This window comes from Acinonyx jubatus, chromosome B1, assembly GCF_027475565.1.
Source record: "Acinonyx jubatus isolate Ajub_Pintada_27869175 chromosome B1, VMU_Ajub_asm_v1.0, whole genome shotgun sequence".
Classification (NCBI taxonomy): Eukaryota; Metazoa; Chordata; class Mammalia; order Carnivora; family Felidae; genus Acinonyx; species Acinonyx jubatus.
The window spans coordinates 38,491,937-38,510,382 of NC_069382.1; the positions used below are offsets into that span (position 1 = coordinate 38,491,937).

The window sequence follows — 18,446 nt, forward strand, 5'->3', positions numbered from 1 at the left end:
AGTCACATGACCCTACCTCACTGCCAAGGACACTCCTCCCAGTGATCAGGAGAGAAGTGAAATAGTTTATTGAACATATAACACAGTCTCTGCCTCAAATTCATACCAAACCTTACAATCTAGTAGAGAGGAAAGGAAGAAAGGAAGTAGCATCCACTGATTTGGAGGACCAAGTTTAATGCCAAGAACCTTGCACACACTCTTTTTAAACAAAAACACTGTGAGCCAGACACCATTATCCCCACTTTATACCTGGAGAAACTGAAGCACAAAGTTAAACCCTAAGTGAGACATTAAACCCTCATCTATGACTCCAGGGCCCGTGTTTCCAAATGGGCACAGGTTGCTCATAGTGTGGGCCACAGCCCACCTATGCCACAGTCACTTGAGAGGCCTTTGCAGAGCCCCACACCACACTCACCGAACAAGAATCCCCAGAGTGCAGGACCCTGCACTTTTAAAAAAAGCTTCCAAGGGGATTTTATTCTATTGATCATTTTATCTCTGAAATACAACAGTGACATTCTAAATAATCCTTTTCAAGAAAGTAGAAAATGAATGGAAAAGATAAGATTCAGTTGGTGTAAGAGAGGCCTTGTGGAAAATTGAAAATCCTACAGACTCTGGAGTCAGAGGCCATGGATGCTGGTCCTACACCAATTAACCTCCTGAGTGACCTCAAGAAGTCACTTACCCTCACTGAACCTGTTCCAAAGAAAGATTACATTTTCTCCACTGAAAAATGTTGGCATCGGGCTAAATAATCTCTTAAAGCCCCCTTTGGTTCTACAATAATGTGAGAACTATGAATGAAGTGAGCCAACAAAACAAATACAGAATAAGAAAGTAATAACAGCATTTAAAATAATAGCTAATCCCAGCAAGGCTTTTTGTAGATATAGACAAACTTCCTCTAAAATTTACATGGAAAGGCAACAAAACTAAAATAACTAAAAAAAAAAAAAAAAAAAAACAAAAAAAAAACGTTGAAAGAGAAGAATAAAGTTAGAGGAATCACAATACCCAATTGTAAGACTTACTATATAACTACAGTAATCAAGACAGTGTGATATTGGCAGAGGAACAGACAGAGAAATCAATAGAACAGATTTAAGAAGCCAGAAATAGCTTTACATAAGTATAGCCAATGGATTTTTTACAAAGACACAAAAGCAATTGAATGGAGAAAGAGCAGTGTTTTCAACAAATGGTATTAGGACAACTGGCTATCCATCCGCAAAAAACAAAAATGAAGAAGAAAGAATTTCAATCTAAACGGAACACCTTAAACAAAAATCAAAATCAAAATGGATCCTGGGTCTAAATGTAAAAATGTAAAACTTTTAGGAAAAAACATAGGGGGGAAATCTTCATGATTTAAGGTTAGGCAACGAAATCTTACATTTGTTTTAAGTTTATGTATTTATTTTGAGAGAGAGAGTGTGTGTGTGAGTGGGGTGGGCAGAGAGAAGAGAGAGAAAATTCTAAGCAGTCTCCACACTGCCAGTGCAGAGCCCTGGCACAGGGTTTGAACCCACAAACTATGAGATCATGACTTGAGCGGATATCAAGAGTCAGATGCTTAACTGACTGAGCTACCCAGGCGCCCTAGGTAAAGAAATCTTAGACGTAACACTAAAAACATGATCAATAAAAGAAAAAATAAATAAGGCCTTTTGCTCTGTAAAAGATCCTATGAAGAGGATGAAAAGACAGGCCACAAGAAGGGAGAATGTATCTGCAAATTACATATTTAACAAAGGACTTGTATTCTGAATATATGCAGAACTTTCTAAACTCAATAGTAAAAAAAAAAAAAAAGGAACTTTATTTTTTTTATGTTTATCTATTTTGAGAGAGTGTGAGCAGGGGAGGGGCAAAGAAAGCAGGAGAGAGAGAATCCCAAGCAGGCTCAGCACTGTCAGCACAGAGCCCGACACAGGGCTCAATCCCTTGAACTGTGAGATCATGTCCTGAGCTGAAATCAAGAGTGAGATGCTTAACCAATTAAGCCACCCAGACACCCCTCCAAATAAGAACTTTAAACAGGGGAAGAAGACTTGAACAGACCTTTGAAAGAGAATATATGGATGGTAAATGAGTACATGAAGGGATGTTCAATATCATTACCACTAGAGAAGTACAAATTAAAGCCACCGTGAGATACAATTTCACATCTACTAGAACAGCCAAAATAAAAAATAGTGATAACCACAAATTCTGGCAAGGATACAGAAGAAAATAGATCTCTCATACATTGCTGGTAAGAATGTAAAATGGTACAGCCACTAGAGAAAACAGTTTGACAGTTTTTTTTAAAGATAAGCATATACTTAATATAATGACTCAGCAATCATACTTTCACGTATTTATCCTCTGAGAAATGAAAACATGCTCACCCAATATGTACATGAATTTCTATAGCAACTTTATTTTGTAATAGCCAAATTTTGACAATACCCCCAAATGTCTTTCAAGGAGTAAATGCGTAAACAAACAGTGGTACACCCAAGCAATGGAATACCAGTCAGTGATAAAAAGGAACAACCGGCTGATATATGGACATCTTGGATGGATCTCAAGGTCATTCAGGATACTGAGTGAAAAAGATCAGTCTTAAATGGCATGATTCCGCCTGTATGACATTCTCAAAAAAGTGATGGCGACCAGGTCAGTGGTTGCCTGGAATAAGTGTGACTATAAAGAGATAGCCTTTGTGGAAATGGAACAATGCTGTATCCTGACTGTGTTGGTGGTTACATGAATCTAGACAATAAGGTTTCACAGAACTATACACACATACACATGAACATATAAAGGAAAGCATGACAAAACTGGTAAAATCTGAATAAGGTCTATCATTCAGTTATTAGTGTTAGATCAATGCCAATTTCCTGGCTGTGATAAAGTATTTTAATTATGGGAGATATCATTGACTGAATCTGGGGAAAGGATATGTGGGAACTTTCTGTACTATTTTTTTTTCAGCTTCTTGTGAGCCTAAATGATTTCAAAATAAGTTTTAAAATAGCTTATATTTGTGGAGTACTCTGTGTAGCCATACTGTTTGGAGAGCTATATATATACATAAATATTTTATACTTAAATATTTGCAGTAGATACTGCATTCCTCCCATTTTACAGATGAGGAAACTGAGTTTCAGAGATGTGAAGTAATTTGGGCAAGGACACAGTTGGTGAGTAACAGAGGTTGGACTCAAACCCAGAAAGTCCATTTCCAAGGCCATCAGTCTTAGTCAATAAGCAATGTTTCTTAAGAAAAAAGAAAGCAGAACAAGGAAAAGGTCAGAATGGGAGTCAATTATGCAGAGGAAAAGAAAAAGAACACAGAAAGACAAAATAAAATGAACAAGGCAAGTGAAGCTCCGGGGAGGGGGTCTTTCTGGCACCTTCCTTGGGTGTCAGTCCCCTTGGAAAATACACCTGTTTTAACACTGTAATTCCAAAAGACCAAGGAGAAGCTGGAGAAAGTAAGAAACATTTTCAAAGATATATTAAACAGCTCCTCTTAGAACAGTTCAGAGTAAGTGAAGTTATTTAATCTAGAGGAAGTCAAGAAAGTAGTTTAATCACCACCTTATGAAGGTTTTTGAAAGAATGTCCAGAGGACAAAAGAAAAGAGACTTAAACTGAAAAAAGATTTAATTTGACATTAAAAATGTTTTCCTGACCATTTGACAAGGGATAAAACTAGGACGGATTAGAGGGCAGTTGACTCTTCTGAGACCTTCAAGAAGGATAGAATAAAACTGGCAGTTCATTCCACTAAATATTAAACCTGGCAGACAGAGCAGCCTGCCCTGTGCCAGGACCAATAAAAGGCACTTTACACATGTTATCTTTTTAATCAGCTAAATCAGGTGTGGTCATTCCCATTTTATAGATAAGCAAACTGAGTGTCAGAGGGGCTGAGTCCCGTGTAAGACCCTTCAGCTGCCCAGGGATGGACAAACCCAGGTAGCTCTGCCTTCACCATCCAGGTCTTTCCACTATATTACACACACAGCTAAGCTTGGAGACTTATGGACTTGGAGGGTCCCCTGCCTGCTGGCATAAAACTGGATCAAAATGGTGCCTTCCAGCTGCAAAACTATCTATCTCTCAAAGTGCTACTAACCTGATTTTACATCAGCTCCATCCCCACTCATCTCTATCATGATCTTCTTTTAGAAACACACTTTTCTCTAGGACATTAACCTATGTTTCTCATTATCATCTCCTAAACAAGTGTGATGACCCCCATTTTACAGGCAAGAGAAGTCAAACTGCCCAGCAAGTAAAGCATGGAATCAAAACTGTGTGTGAGTGAAAAGAGACTCAGGAGCTGAGAAGTGCAACCTCCTGGAGATTTCAAAATGGAACCAGAACAGCCCAATGCAAGCCACGGAGAATAATGTCCCTAGAGGGCTCTTCCTATTCAGCCAATAGCAGTCACTGACTACCCAGCCAGTTTGTTTATCCTTTCATTACTAAAAGCCATTTCGGTTCCTTCCAGTTTTTGGCAATTATGAATAAAAGTGCATATTTTATATGCACACATATTTATGTGCAGGTTTCTGTGTAAACATAGTTTTCAATTCATTTAGGAGCATGATTGCTGGGTCATATGGTGAGAAGTGGGTGTTTAGCTTTGCAAGACACTGCAAATTGTCTCCTGGAGTGGCGGCTGTACCATTTTGCATTTCCAGTAGTAATGAATGAGAGTTCCTATTGTTCCATGTCCTTACCAGCACTTAGTGTTGTCACAGTTTTAGATTCCATCCATTCTAAAATGTGTGTAGTGATAGCTCACTGTGATTATACCCCAACATGCTCATTGTAAAGCACACAGTTCAGCTCTCTAAAGTAAAAAGTCCTAACAAACTACATAATAAACTGTCATAATTCCATCCATAACTGTCATTCTCAGAAATTCCAATCAAATAGGAAGTATCTGTTAAGACACATGAAAAGATGCTCCACATCACTCATAATCAGGGAAATATAAATCAAAACCAAAATGAGATACTACATCACACCTGTCAGAATGGCTAAAATTAACAACTCAGTCAACAATAGATGTTGGCAAGGATATGGAGAAAGGGGAACCCTTTTACATTGTTGGTGGGAATGCAAACTGGTGAAGCTACTCTGGAAAAACACTTTGGAGGTTCCTACATATTAAAAATAGAACTACCCTATGGCCCACAATTGCATTACTAGGTATTTATCTAAAGGATACAAAACTGCTGATTTGAAGGGGCACATGCACCCCAATGTTTATAGCAGCACTATCAACAATAGCCAAATTACACATAGAGCCCAAGTGTCCAGTGACTGATGAATGAACAAAGAATATTACTTGGCAATCAAAAAGAATTAAATCTTGCCATTTGCAACTATGTGGATGGAACTAGAATGTATTATGCTAAGCAAAATAAGTCAATCAGAGAAAGATAAAATATCATATGATTTTAATCATATGTGGAATTTAAGAAACAAAGCAGATGAACACAGGGGAAGGGAAGCAAGAATAAGATAAAAACATAGAGGGAGGCAAACCATAAGAGACTCTTAAATACAGGGAACAAACTGAGGGTTGCTGGAGGGGTGTTAGGTGGGGGGGAAGGGCTAAACGGGTCATGCATATTAAGGAGGACACTTGTTGGGAAGAGTACTGGGTGTCATTTCTAAGTGATAAATCACTAAATTCTACTCTTGAAATCATTATTACACTATCTGGTAACTAACTTGGATTTAAATAAAATTAAACAAACAAAGAAGTATCTGTTAAGAGAAAACAAAATCCTTTAAAACAATTCCTATTGCTGAAGGTAGGGCTAGTATTACTTGGTACCTGAGTTTGAAAAAGCCAATGCAAAATTTGCCCCTTCATCACTAATATACTGAAATGATCTTTTAAAGGCATGAGGGTGCCTGAAATATAGAGATAAAAATTATCTTCTATTGATGACCAGCCACATAAAGGCATTTTCTTTGACATTGTTGAATTTGTCTTTAATAAAGTTCTTCTCAAATTTAAATAAACATTGCACAGTCCTAAGTTGTTCTGTACTATTTCCAAGCCACTAAAAGTTATGGGTAGAAGAGGGGAGGGAGGTCTTGGTTTTTTCTTCTCCTATAGCTTATCCAGATGTTCCAACACTTTTATGGAAACGGGAGCACCAGAATAATGAGCAGAAAGCCTCTGCTGTCTACTATTATTACACCTGCTATGGCTTGAACTTTCCAAAAATCACAGATACTTTCTGACTATATTTATTTCAAAGCAGCATCTCACACCTGCATGTTTACATAATGGTTTTGTGTTCATTAACTCTACAAAGATTCAGGCAATAAAGTGCAAAACAAAATTCTTGAAGAAAGAGAAGTCATTCAATTTCATAATTTTTGCAAACATGTGAATTTTGTGTTATGCATTTATGATGATGAAACATAATAAAAAGTCCCATAACACATCTACCTTGAAAAAATATTAGCAAGCATCTGAAATTTTTAAATAGCCCTTTTTATGTTCCCATTTTTAACAAACAAGATATAACCATATGAAACAAGTGCTTTCTCCTCAACTCTGGATCTGTAGTTTATAGCAGCTCCTCAAAGCCTTGGAAATAGTCCATAATTAGGTGGCAAGGATGTCTGAAAGTTTTTCCAAGCCAAATGGCAAAGCATTTAAAAGAAGGATCAAAAAAGCATTTGTCAGGAAGAAGCATAACATTTGGACTACCTTTCTTTGTGTTTTTATCACTGCATTTTGGAGGGTACAATCAAATACTTCTGTTATTAACCACTGGCTACATACCAGCATTGATTCTAAGTGTCCCCAAATTTTTTATGGATATATCCTCTAGGGTAACTTCAAGAAAAAAGCTGAAACACCTGCACTTTAGTAGTGTTAAGAAAATTCTTCTCATTTTTTTGCTGTCAACCTAAGCAAAGTGACCATGCATTCTGCTGAGAAATTTTTAAAGGGGAGTTTGGAGGCTGGTAAAAGACAGCCAAACTTTTAAAAAGTTTCCAGTGAGGGACATCTGGCTTAGAGGATACTTGATTATCACTGCTGAATTGAAGGTGTCTTCTCCAGGTGAGCCATATAGCCTCACTAATCATGGTGTGGATCTCCTGGATAGGTGAGCTGCAGATGTTTAATATAGTAAAAGTAACTGGGAGATTTTTGTAATCCACTCCTTTCCTTTTTCATTCTATAGCTTAATAAACATACTACTTCCATCTACACCAAAAATGTGAAATTTTCTAGCACAGATGTGTTATGGGTTGAATTATGTCCCCCCAATAAAGGTATGTTGAAGTCCTAAGCTCTAAGCTTCAGAACATGACCTTATTTAGAAAGAGTGTCTTTGAAGATGCAATGAGGTCATACTAGAGTAGGGTAGGTCCCTAATCCAATATGTCTGGAGTCCTTTATAAGAGGATAATGTGAAGACACAGGGAAAGAATGTGAAGACACAGATTGGAGATGGTGCTGCAAAATCAACAGCCACCACTAGCAGCTACAAAGAGGTTTTGGAGGAAGGTTTCACAGGTTTTGGAGGAAGTATGGCACTGTTGACACCTTTCAGACTGACAAGTTTCAGACTTCTAATCTCCAGATTTGTGAGACAATACATTTCTGTTGTTTTAAGTCACTCAGTTTGTGGTAATTTGTTGTAGTAGCCTTAGGAAACTAATACATACCATGATCATATCGCTGGAATGCAAGGGTCACTCAACATACACAAATCAATGTGATACACCACAAAAATAGAACAAAAGATAAAAACCATAAAAACCATCTCACTAGATGCAGAAAAAGCATTTGACAAAATATAACGCCCTCTCATGATAAAAACACCTTAAAATTGGGTACAAAAAGAATATACATTAACACAATAAAAGCCATATATGACAAGCCCACAGCCAACATCATACTCAATGGTGAAAGATTAAAAGATTTTCCTCTAAGATCAGAGACAAGAAAAAGATGCCCACTCTCAGCACTCTTATTCAACATAATATTGGAAGTCATAGCCAGAGTAATCAGGCAAGAAAAAGAAATAAAAGGCATCCAAGTAGGAAATGAAGAAATAAAACTGTGTTTATGCACAGATGACATGGTCTTAGATATAGAAAATCCTAAAGATTCCATCAAAAAATTTCTAGAACTAACCAGCAAATTCAGTAAAGTTTCAGGATACAAAATCAACATATAGAAAATAGTTGTATTTTTATATACTAACAACAAAACATCTGAAAAATAAGAAAACAATCCCACTGACAATAGTATCAAAAACAATATAATACTTAAGAATAAATTTAACCAAGGACATGAAGGATCTATACAGTGAAAACTGTAAGACTTTGCTGAAAGAAACTGAAGAAGACACAAACAAATTGAGAGATATTCCATGTTCATGGATAGGATGAATTAGTATTGTTAACATGTCCCCTATTACCCAAAGCCATCTATAGATTCAGTGCAATCCCTATCAAAATTCCAATGCCATTTTTCAAAGAAATAGAAATCTTAAAATTTGTATGGAGCCAAAAAAGACCCCAAATGATCAAAGCAATCCTGAGAAAGAAGAGCTAAGCTGGAGGCACCACACTTTATTTCAAACTATATTTTGATGACTATAGTCACCAAACAGTATGATACTGACATAAAAATAGACACATAGACCAATGTAGCGGAATAGAGAGCCCAGAAACAAATCTACACATAAACAGCCAATTAATACTTACCAAGGGAGTCATAAATACTCAATGGAAGAAAAAGTAGTCTCTTCATAGATGGTATTGAGAAAACTGAATAACCACATGCAGAAGAATGAAATTAGATCCCTATCTTACACCATTCACAAAAAGAGCTTGAAATGGACTGAAGACTTAAATTTAAGACCTCAATGCATTAAACTCCTAGAAGAAAACATAGAAGAAAAAGCTCTTTGACATTTGTCCTGGCAGCAATTGTCTGGATATGACACCAAAATAAATAAGTGAGATTACATGAAACTAAAAAGCTTCTGCATAGCAAAGGAAATCAACAAAATGAAAAGGCAACCTACTACATAGGAGAAAATATTCACAAATCATATATCTGATAAGGGCTTAATATCCAGAACTCATACAACTCAATAGAAAAAAAAAATCCAATTTTGAAATAGAGAAACTGAATAGACAGGTTTCCAAAGAAGACATCCAAATGGCCAACAGAAGATGTGAGATATATATATGATATATATATATACATATATATATATGAGATATATATGAGATCTTGCCATTTGCAACAACATGGATGTACTTAAATGGCATTATGCTAAGTGAAATAAGTCAGACAAGAAAGACAAATACCATATGATTTCACTTGTATGTAGAATCTAAAAGAAAAAACAAACTAAAAAACAAAAAACAGACTCAAATACAGAGAACAAATTGGTGGTTGCAAGAGCAGAGGTGGGTGGAGGGTTGAGAGAAATAGATAAAGGGGATTAAGAGGTAAAATTTTCTAGTAATAAAATAAATAAGTCACAGAGATGAAAAGTACAGCATAGGGAATATAGTCAATAATATTGTAATAACATTGTTGGATGACTACAATTTTCATGGTGAGCACTGAGTAATGTAAAGAATTATTGAATCAGAGGCGCCTGGGTGGCTCAGTCGGTTGGGCATCTGACTTCAGCTCAGGTCATGATCTCGCGGTCCATGAGTTCAAGCCCCGCGTTGGACTCTGTGCTGACAGCTCAGAGCCTGAAGCCTGTTTCAGATTCTGTGTCTCCCTCTCTCTCTGACCCTCCCCCATTCATGCTCTGTCTCTCTCTCTGTCTCAAAAATAAACAAATGTTAAAAAAAAATTTTTTTAAAAGAATTGTTGAAACAATATGTTGTATACCTGAAACTAACATAACACTGTATGTTAATTACACTTCAATTAAAAAACAAAATATAAGTTTTAAAAAATGTCCAACTGGTATATGAAAAGGTACTCAACATCAACTAATCATCAGGGAAATGAAAATCAAAACCACAAGGATATATCACCTCATACTTGTTAGAATGGCTATCCTCAAAAAGTCAAGAAGTAACAAGTGTTGGTGAATATATGGAGAAAAAGGAACCCTAGTGTACTATTAGTGGGAATGCAAATTGGTACAGCCAACTATGGAAAACAATATAGAGGTTCCTCAAAAAAGTAAAAATAGAACTACCATATGATCCAGCAAATCCCACTTCTGATTTCAGTATCTTGTAGAGATATCTGCCCTCCCATTTTCATTGCAGCATTACTCATAGTAGCCAAGAGGAAACAATCTAAGTGCTAGGCAACAGATGAATGGATGTGTTATACATATAAAGTGGAATATTATTCAGCCACGGGAAAGAAGGAAATCCTATTTGGCAACAACTTGGATGGACCTTAAGGACACTGTGCTGAGTAAGTCAGAGAAAGATAAATACTGAATGGTATCACTTAATGTGCAATCTAAAAAAGCTGAACTCAAAGAAAACAAAGAGTAGAATGGTGGTTACCAGGAGTTGAGGGGTGGGGGAAGCAGAGAGGTGTTGGTCAAAGGGTACAAACATCTAGTTTTAAGATTAACAAGTTCTGGCATAATTGAAGAAATACAATACATTTGAAACCTTTAAAAAAAAAGATTAACAAGTTCTGGGAATCTAATGCACAGCATGGTGATTACAGCTAATAACACTGTACCATATACTTGAATGTTGCAAAGAGAGTAGTTTTTTAAATGTCCTTATATATATATGTATACACATGCACATACACACACATATACACACAATGGAATATCATTCAACCATAAAAGAATGAGGAAATCTTGCCATTTGTGACAAAATGGATGGACCTTGAAGGCAATATGCTAAGTGACAGAAGTCAGATGGAGAAAGACAAATCCTGTATGATCTAACTTACATGTGGAATCTAAAATAACAAACAAAAAACAGACTCACAGAAAGAGATCAGACATACCGCCAACCAGAGGCAGAGGGTGGGGGAGGGGAATTGGAGGTCCATGACGACTACAATTAGCACTGCTGTATGATATACAGGAAAGTCATTAAGAGAGTAGATCCTAAGAGTTCTCATCACAAGGAGAATTTTTCTGTTCTTCTTTCTTTTCATTGTATCTACATGAGATGATAGATGTTAACTGAATCTAGTGTGGTCATCATTTCACAATACATGTAAATCAAACCATCACTCTGTACACCTTAAACTTATAGAGTAACATATATCACTTATTTCTCATTAAAACTGGATTTAAAAGAGAACATTAAAATATGCTCACCACAAAAAAGGAGCAATATTATGTGACGAGAAGGAAGTGCTAGCTAATGTTATGGCCGTACTTGTTTTGAAATCTATAAAATGTACCAAATCAACACGTTGTCTATCTTAAACTTACACAAAGCTATGTATCAGTTACATCTCAATAAAGCTAGGGGAAAATAAAAATAAATCACCATAAAAAGAAAACTGATAATATACTATTTGCAACATGGGTTCTGGAGCCAGATGGAGGTTCAAACCCCACTATCTGGACAAACTGTAATGGCATTCAAAGCTCCTCTAAGATTGGGGCCCAGGCTTGATGTAGTAACTCCCTCCCCAGGAGCTAGAATCCTGTCCAGACCCAGAGTTGGTACTTTGCTACTTGTCCCCACATTTCCCTTAGCAAGAACACAGCCTCCAGAGATACTGCCTAGAGGTCTATGGGCACAGCCCATGGAGGACCTCCAAGGACTTGTGAGATCGTTTTCTCTGTGTCTGATACTTAACAAACACAAAATAAGCTGGGAAATTGACAACTTCCCCTTAAAAATTAAATGTGCCTGTGATATTATATGTCATATTTATTAATCCTTCAAATACATTTTGTTACTTTTATACATATAAAATACGTTTGGCTGGAAAGTTGCTGGTATGGATTGAATTGTATTCATCCAAAGTTCCTATCTTGAAGCCCTAAACCCCAGTGTAATGGTATTTGGAGATGGAGCCTTCAGAAGGTACTTAGGATTAGATGAAGTCAAAAGGATGATGCCCTCATGGTAGGATAGGTGCCCTCGTGAGAAGAGACAGCAGAGCACACCCCACCACCCCGCATTCTCTTTCTCTCCACCATGTGAGGACACAAGAAGGTGGCAGTGTACAAACCAAGAAGAAAGTCCTCACCAGAAAACCAGCATGCTGGCACTTGGACTCCCAGCCTCCAAAACTGTGAGAAATGACATTTTGTTGATTAAGCCTCCCAGTCAATGATATTTTGCTATGGTAGCTGGAGTTGACTAAGACAGCTGTCATATATAAATAAGAACATGACTTAATGATGTGATGAGAACATCTCCAAGTCAGTAATGATAATCAGGTATCAGTGGGGTCAGAACTCCCTCACTGGAAATTTTAGGTGTTTTAAGTACCAGAAATGTCTACCTAAATGTGTTTATATTAAGTCACTGTGCTCCTTTGCTCTCAATAATAAATAAGTTCTGTTTATTTCATGTTTCACAGCACTCCCTGTGCCCTGAGGTTGGCCAGGGACCCGCAGAACAGGAAGGGAGGTAGAAGAGGGCTGTCCATCTTTTCCCAAGGACACACTGGTTGGAAAGCTCTGGGCTGTGGCCGGGCACCTGCCTGAACCTCACAGAACCTTTGGAGGCCATGGATCGTTGCCGTCATGGACTTGCAGTGAATTGAGGCTGCTTCTCTGTCCAGCTCCCCTGATACACACTCCCCATCTATGGCTGCGTCAGCCATCTAATGCTGCTCCCTGTGCATCTGGGAACACCGCTCCACCTCCTCAGCATGCTGTGGTCACATCATAAAGGGACAGGCAGCAGAGCACAGATGTGAGGCATTCGCAGTGGGCCAGCTAGGAAGTCTTTCCACTCTCCCCTTCAACTTTTCACAGCCCTGCTCCTTTTGACCTTTATAGAGGAATTCTCACACAATTTGTCAAATTTCACGGTAGAATTCCCAGAAATGATATATAAGAGATGCCAGAACCCCAGGAAAAAAATAATGAAATCAGCACCATTTTTGCATAGTTGGGTTCGCTTCAAAAGAAGAGCTAACCTCCAGGTACCTGAGTGGCTCAGTCCATTAAGCATCCGACTTCAGCTCAGGTCAGGATCTCACAGTCCAGGAGTTCAAGCCCTGTGTCAGGCTCTGTGCTGATAGCTCAGAGCCTGAAGCCTGTTTCAGATTCTGGGTCTCCCTCCCTCTCTGCCTCTCCCCCACTCACGCTCTTTCTCTGTCTCTCAAAAATGAGTAAATGTTAAAAAAAATTTTTTTAAAAAGGGCTTTTAAATTTTCTACTTGTTTCTGCCTCTGAAAAGTATCGACAGGTCCCAGAAAGACACGATTGGCTTATTCTATTTTATATATCTGAACAACACCATCTGGCCAAAATCAGCCTCCACAGTAGTTGAGATCCACAGTAGTTGAGATCCCCTGGGGCCACCTACACACAGCCAATAGTGCTTTCCCCAACTTTATGGAGATCTTTGTAACATCCTTCTAGAATTGTCTACTCAAAATGAATAGCTTGACAGTCCTCTCAGAGGTTTTATGAAGTTTTTTACCTTGATTATGTAATGCATCATTTCCTACCATTTGAATATGGATGCTTTCATAGGCTAATCAGAGCCTTGAGACAACGGTTTCAAATGTATCATTTATGACATAAAGCAATGACTTACTTGTGTCCTCTATTCTCATTACAATGTCCTAAGGAAGCTGTTCTGCCTTAAAGGCTCTCTTTTCTAGTTGATATGCAAACCCCTCCTTTTCCATGAAAAACCTTAATTTTCTCACGTTAGAGTTGTTGATTTTCGTATTTAGTAATAACAGCCATCATTCTTTTTTATTTACCCTCTGCAGTTGGTAAGATTTTTATTTTACTGTTTTCCTTTCCACTTTATGATAATGTTCTCTTTTTTTGGTATGATAATGTCACAAGCCTAATTTTCCCTTCTGTTGGGTCTTGATTATTCCCCCCAAAGGCTGATATTTAAAATGAAGGCATTTGAAACTTAATGTTAGCACAATGGTTATGTGGTCACATGTATATATAGGAAACTAAGCCTACAGATACTGTTAATATTATTCCATGCAAATTAAGTCTAATGCAGCATATGTAGTAAGCAGCTTCCCTTCAGGGCTGATCTAATTGTAAAACTGAGGCTAAAGTTTTTAAAAGGTAATAAGTAAGAGGGAGGGCAAATAACTAGGAACCAGTTTGTCACTGCTGCTGTAGGACTGACTTCTTAGTATCATTTACATCTGAGTCAGAAAATTACAGCTTAAGAATTATACCCATTGAAGGGGGAGGACTTTTCCCTTCTTCTCTTCTAGGTTGTTTGGCTGGTTGAATAATTAAGCTGACATAAAAAAATTCATTTCATATGTATAAGAACCCAAAGATATGACATTCAAAGAAGTAACCAAAGCAGGCAGCTTTTATGCCTTTTTGACAAGGAAGCAATAAACTTGACCTGACAAAGGGGTTTGAGGTTGGGTGGTAAATTAGTGAAGAAGTAATAAGGTTTGTTTAGATAGCCCTCTCAGCCCTGAATTCCCTGTCTCTAGTGATAAGGATGCTCTCCTGGTACAGGGAGGTAGCTTTCACAGGAGAGACTTACTTCCTGCCTTCAGGGGGACAAAGAAGGGTTACACTGTCCTTCTTGCAATGGTTGTTTCTCAAGTAACTTAAATTCAAAATAATCAATATGCCAAAAAGGCACACTCAGGGGTGGCATATTCAGCTACCTATCACCACTCTATGAGAGTCTACGCTAAATTAACTTGACCAGTTTTGTGTGTGTGTGTGTTTAATGTTTATTAACTTGTGAGTACAAGTGAGCAGGGGAGGGCCAAAGAGAGAGAGAGGAAGGGAGAGAATCCCAAGCAGGCTCCATGCTGTCAGCTCAGAGCCTGACATGGGGCTCGAACTCACGAACCATGAGATCATGACCTGAGCCGACATCAAGAGTCAGATGCTCAACCAACTGAGCCACCCAGGCGCCCCACTGATCAGTATTTTGTTGTTGTTTTTTAACATATATATCAGAATTTGTACCTCTTACAGACATTAGGCTGACGTTGGCTGGAGGAATCAGGTAAATAGCTCCCTTCAAGGTTATCTGGAGTGAAACTGCAGGTTGAAAGAGATACCGGTTTAACTGAAGCCAAAAAATGGGTTACAGGTAGTGTCAGTTTCAGGGAGACAGGAAGTGGCAGCAGATCAAGCTTAGTGGCTTGACAACCAGCCTAAACTGTCAGGCACTAAGTGGGATTTATCTCTAGCTTCCCAACTCCTAGCATATCCTGAAACACTCTCCGTACCTGAAATGCCCTTCCTGCCTCTCAGCAAAGCACCCTTCAGGTCTCGGCTGGGATGTCAGCTCCTGAGAGAGGCCCGCCTTGACAGCCCCCGTCTCACCTGTGTCTACTGCTACAGAAGGCAGAGCTGGGAATGAGAGACAAGGACAACCTGAAGGGAAGAAATGGTTGTGAGGCTGCCCAGGGTGGTAGCCACAGCCCATCAATACCTACTCGGCTCTGGTTCAACCTAACCGTGGGCCCACCCTTCTTTCTGCCCTGTAAGATTTTTAATCTCGCTTGGCTCATTATTGTAATTAATTTTGGTTTTCAGAAGCGTTAAAAATTTATCTCAAAGTAAAGTTAAAGAAACTGGAAGAATTGAAAAGGGAGCAATAGAAAAAAACAATAAAGGGGGAAAGGGTACTTGAAATGCGTTACAAGTGAATGGAATCTAAAGGCACAACAGACTGACCCACCTGGAATTTAAGTAGTTTTAGGAGAGCTTTGTAAGAAGTATTTGTGTAAGGGAACTGAAAGGAACCAGAATAGAAAGGAGGTACAACCAAAGTGGTTCCTTCCCCAAACTGAGACACAGTGTCAATTCACTGCTCACCAGTATGAAAGAGCTGAACCAGGCCTCTGGGAAGCTATTTTATAAATTCAACAGATTACCATCATTTTTATAGACCACATTCAGATACAAAAGTACATACAAAGACTTACATAACTTCCAAGGTCAGTTAAAACCACAGCATATATAATTTGCCGAAGGCTTTTAACACTGTAAATGCCTACTTTCTGTGCTCTTTCTCCAAACTTTTATGGCTCACCAATAAAGAGATGTGTCATCATGATCTATTCTCTAATGAATCCTCCCTGTCTGTCCAGGACTCTGAAAAGAGAAAATCAGGAGTAAATGTAAATGTTGTCCTAGCCACTCTAAAAGTACAAAATTAAAGAGGCCTGATACCCTGTAATGAAAATGTTCTACTTAAATGAAATCTCATTTTCAAGGGACCCAACTGCAGAACAATCAACAATAACAGGCTTTATGTCCAAACGGGAGAGGAGGAGAAAGGCATAGCATGCTTGCCCTTGGTTAAGGAGGGTTATATTTAAACAATGAGGAATAAACATGTCTATGAGATGGGGTCTGAGAAAAATATGCTGGGTATTTTTTTTAATTAATGCGAATTCTGCTCCCAAATTTTCACAGAAAACTTTTTCTTTTCTAGTCTAATTATGCATTGCATTATTAACCACTGCCAGGAAGAAGCCAAAGGACCATAAAAATCTATTATATCACATCTAAAGCAATGTGAGGCTCTGGGTGCCCTCAGTGGACCACACATTCCGGCATGATTGAGATCTGCCAGGTGGGACTGGGGAGAAGAGATGCATTACAACATCAAGCTTGGGAGATACTCAAAATAGAAGATGAATATTGAGAGCCACAACATCACACCAAGTTTTGGGGGACAGGAAGCTAGGGCCAGTGATTTAACACATTTGACAAAAACATTTCCCCCTCCTCCCACAGCTACAAAGGAAGAGGGTTGCTTTTCTTACTAAGGTCACAACAACATGCACCTGTTTTGACTTGAGCCACTCCATGTCACTATAAACAGATGGCAAAATATATTAAAAACCTTCCTGAATTTACAATGACATATCCATCTGGAAATGCTCTTTGGGATACCCACTTTTTAAAAAATTTTTGTTGTTGTTTTCATTTTTTAGAAAGAGTGCGAGCTGAGGAGGGGTAGAGACAGAGAGGGACAGAGGATCCGAAGTGGGGTCTGCACTGATAGCAGCAAGCCTGACATGGGGCTCAAACTCAAGAACCCAGAGGTCCTGACCTGAGCTGAAGTCGGGTGCTCAACCAACTGAGCCACCCAGGCTCCATGGGATACACACTTTTAAAAGAACAGTTTTTGGGGCACCTGGGTGGCTCAGTCAGTTGAGTGTCCAACTTCAGCTCAGGTCATGATCTCACAGCTCGTGAGTTCGAGCCCCACGTCAGGCTCTGTGCTGACAGCTCGGAGCCTGGAGCGTGCTTCGGATTCTGTGTCTACCTCTCTTTCTGTCCCTAACCCACTCGCATTCTTGTCTCTGTCTCTCTCAAAAATAAATAACATTTTAAAAATAATAACAATAAAAAAATAAAAGAACAGTTTTCAAAAAGTTATATAATAAAAATATAGGGGAAGGAGGATTAGAAAGTGAGAGCTAATAAATTTAGTTGAAACTTAACATCATTTCAGTAATGAATGTAATGAAATGTCTGAAAAGATTACCCCAATGAAGTTAAGCTTTATATTGTAACAGATAGCATATTCTTTTGTAAGCTAAAGCTTACAAAAGTAAAGTAAAGCTTTACCAAGTAAAGCTTGGTACACCTAAATGTACCAAGATTATTTGAAGGGTCTACTGGTTTTCTTGTAAGAATCTTGAGGCTTGTTACATGTGATAAATCTGCACAAGACTAATGCACAAAGCAGGTGTCAGTAGTAATATCATCATATCTTTATACACTACGTTATGGCTCTTCAGGTGCTATTATATGCATTACTTTATATTACCATTATAGTAATTATTATTCCCATGTGAGGATATCAGCCAAGAGAAGTAGCTTAGCTATATGTAAAAGAAAGTCAGTGATGGGATCAGTCCTATAAACCAAGTACCCAAACCCCAAATCCAATACTTCTTTATTCTCCCCTTCACTAAGATCAAGTTTTCTTTAGAAGAAAATTAATTTCCTCAAGAAAGGTAATATTGCATGGTGGTTAAGAGTATGGCTTTGAAAGATGCTCAATATCGCTCATCATTAGGGAAATGCAAATCAAAACTATAATGAGATACCACCTCACACCTGTCAGAATGGCTAAAATCAAAAACACAAGAAACAACAAGAATATTGTTTGGCACTGAATGTGGAGGAAAAAGGAATCCTTGTGCATTGTTGGTGGGAATGCAAACTGGCATAGCCATTGTGGAAAACAGTATGGAGGTTCCTCAAAAAGGTAAAAATAGAAATACCCTACAATCCAATAATCACACTACTGAGTAT

At 38.2% G+C, this 18,446-nt stretch overlaps 1 protein-coding gene across 17 annotated transcripts in view; it reads right to left on the reverse strand.

Moving 5' to 3' along the window:
• Nucleotides 1–18,446, reverse strand: part of CSGALNACT1 (chondroitin sulfate N-acetylgalactosaminyltransferase 1) — a 341,281-nt gene that overhangs the window by 202,083 nt on the left and 120,752 nt on the right. The window contains exon 1 of one of the 17 annotated variants that reach the window (XM_053216481.1): nucleotides 16,204–16,227. The exons of the other annotated variants lie outside the window; for them this stretch is intronic. The gene's annotated coding sequence lies outside the window, so the exon portion shown is untranslated. Of the gene's footprint in view, nucleotides 1–16,203; nucleotides 16,228–18,446 lie in introns of those variants that run through there. 17 annotated transcript variants of the gene reach the window in all.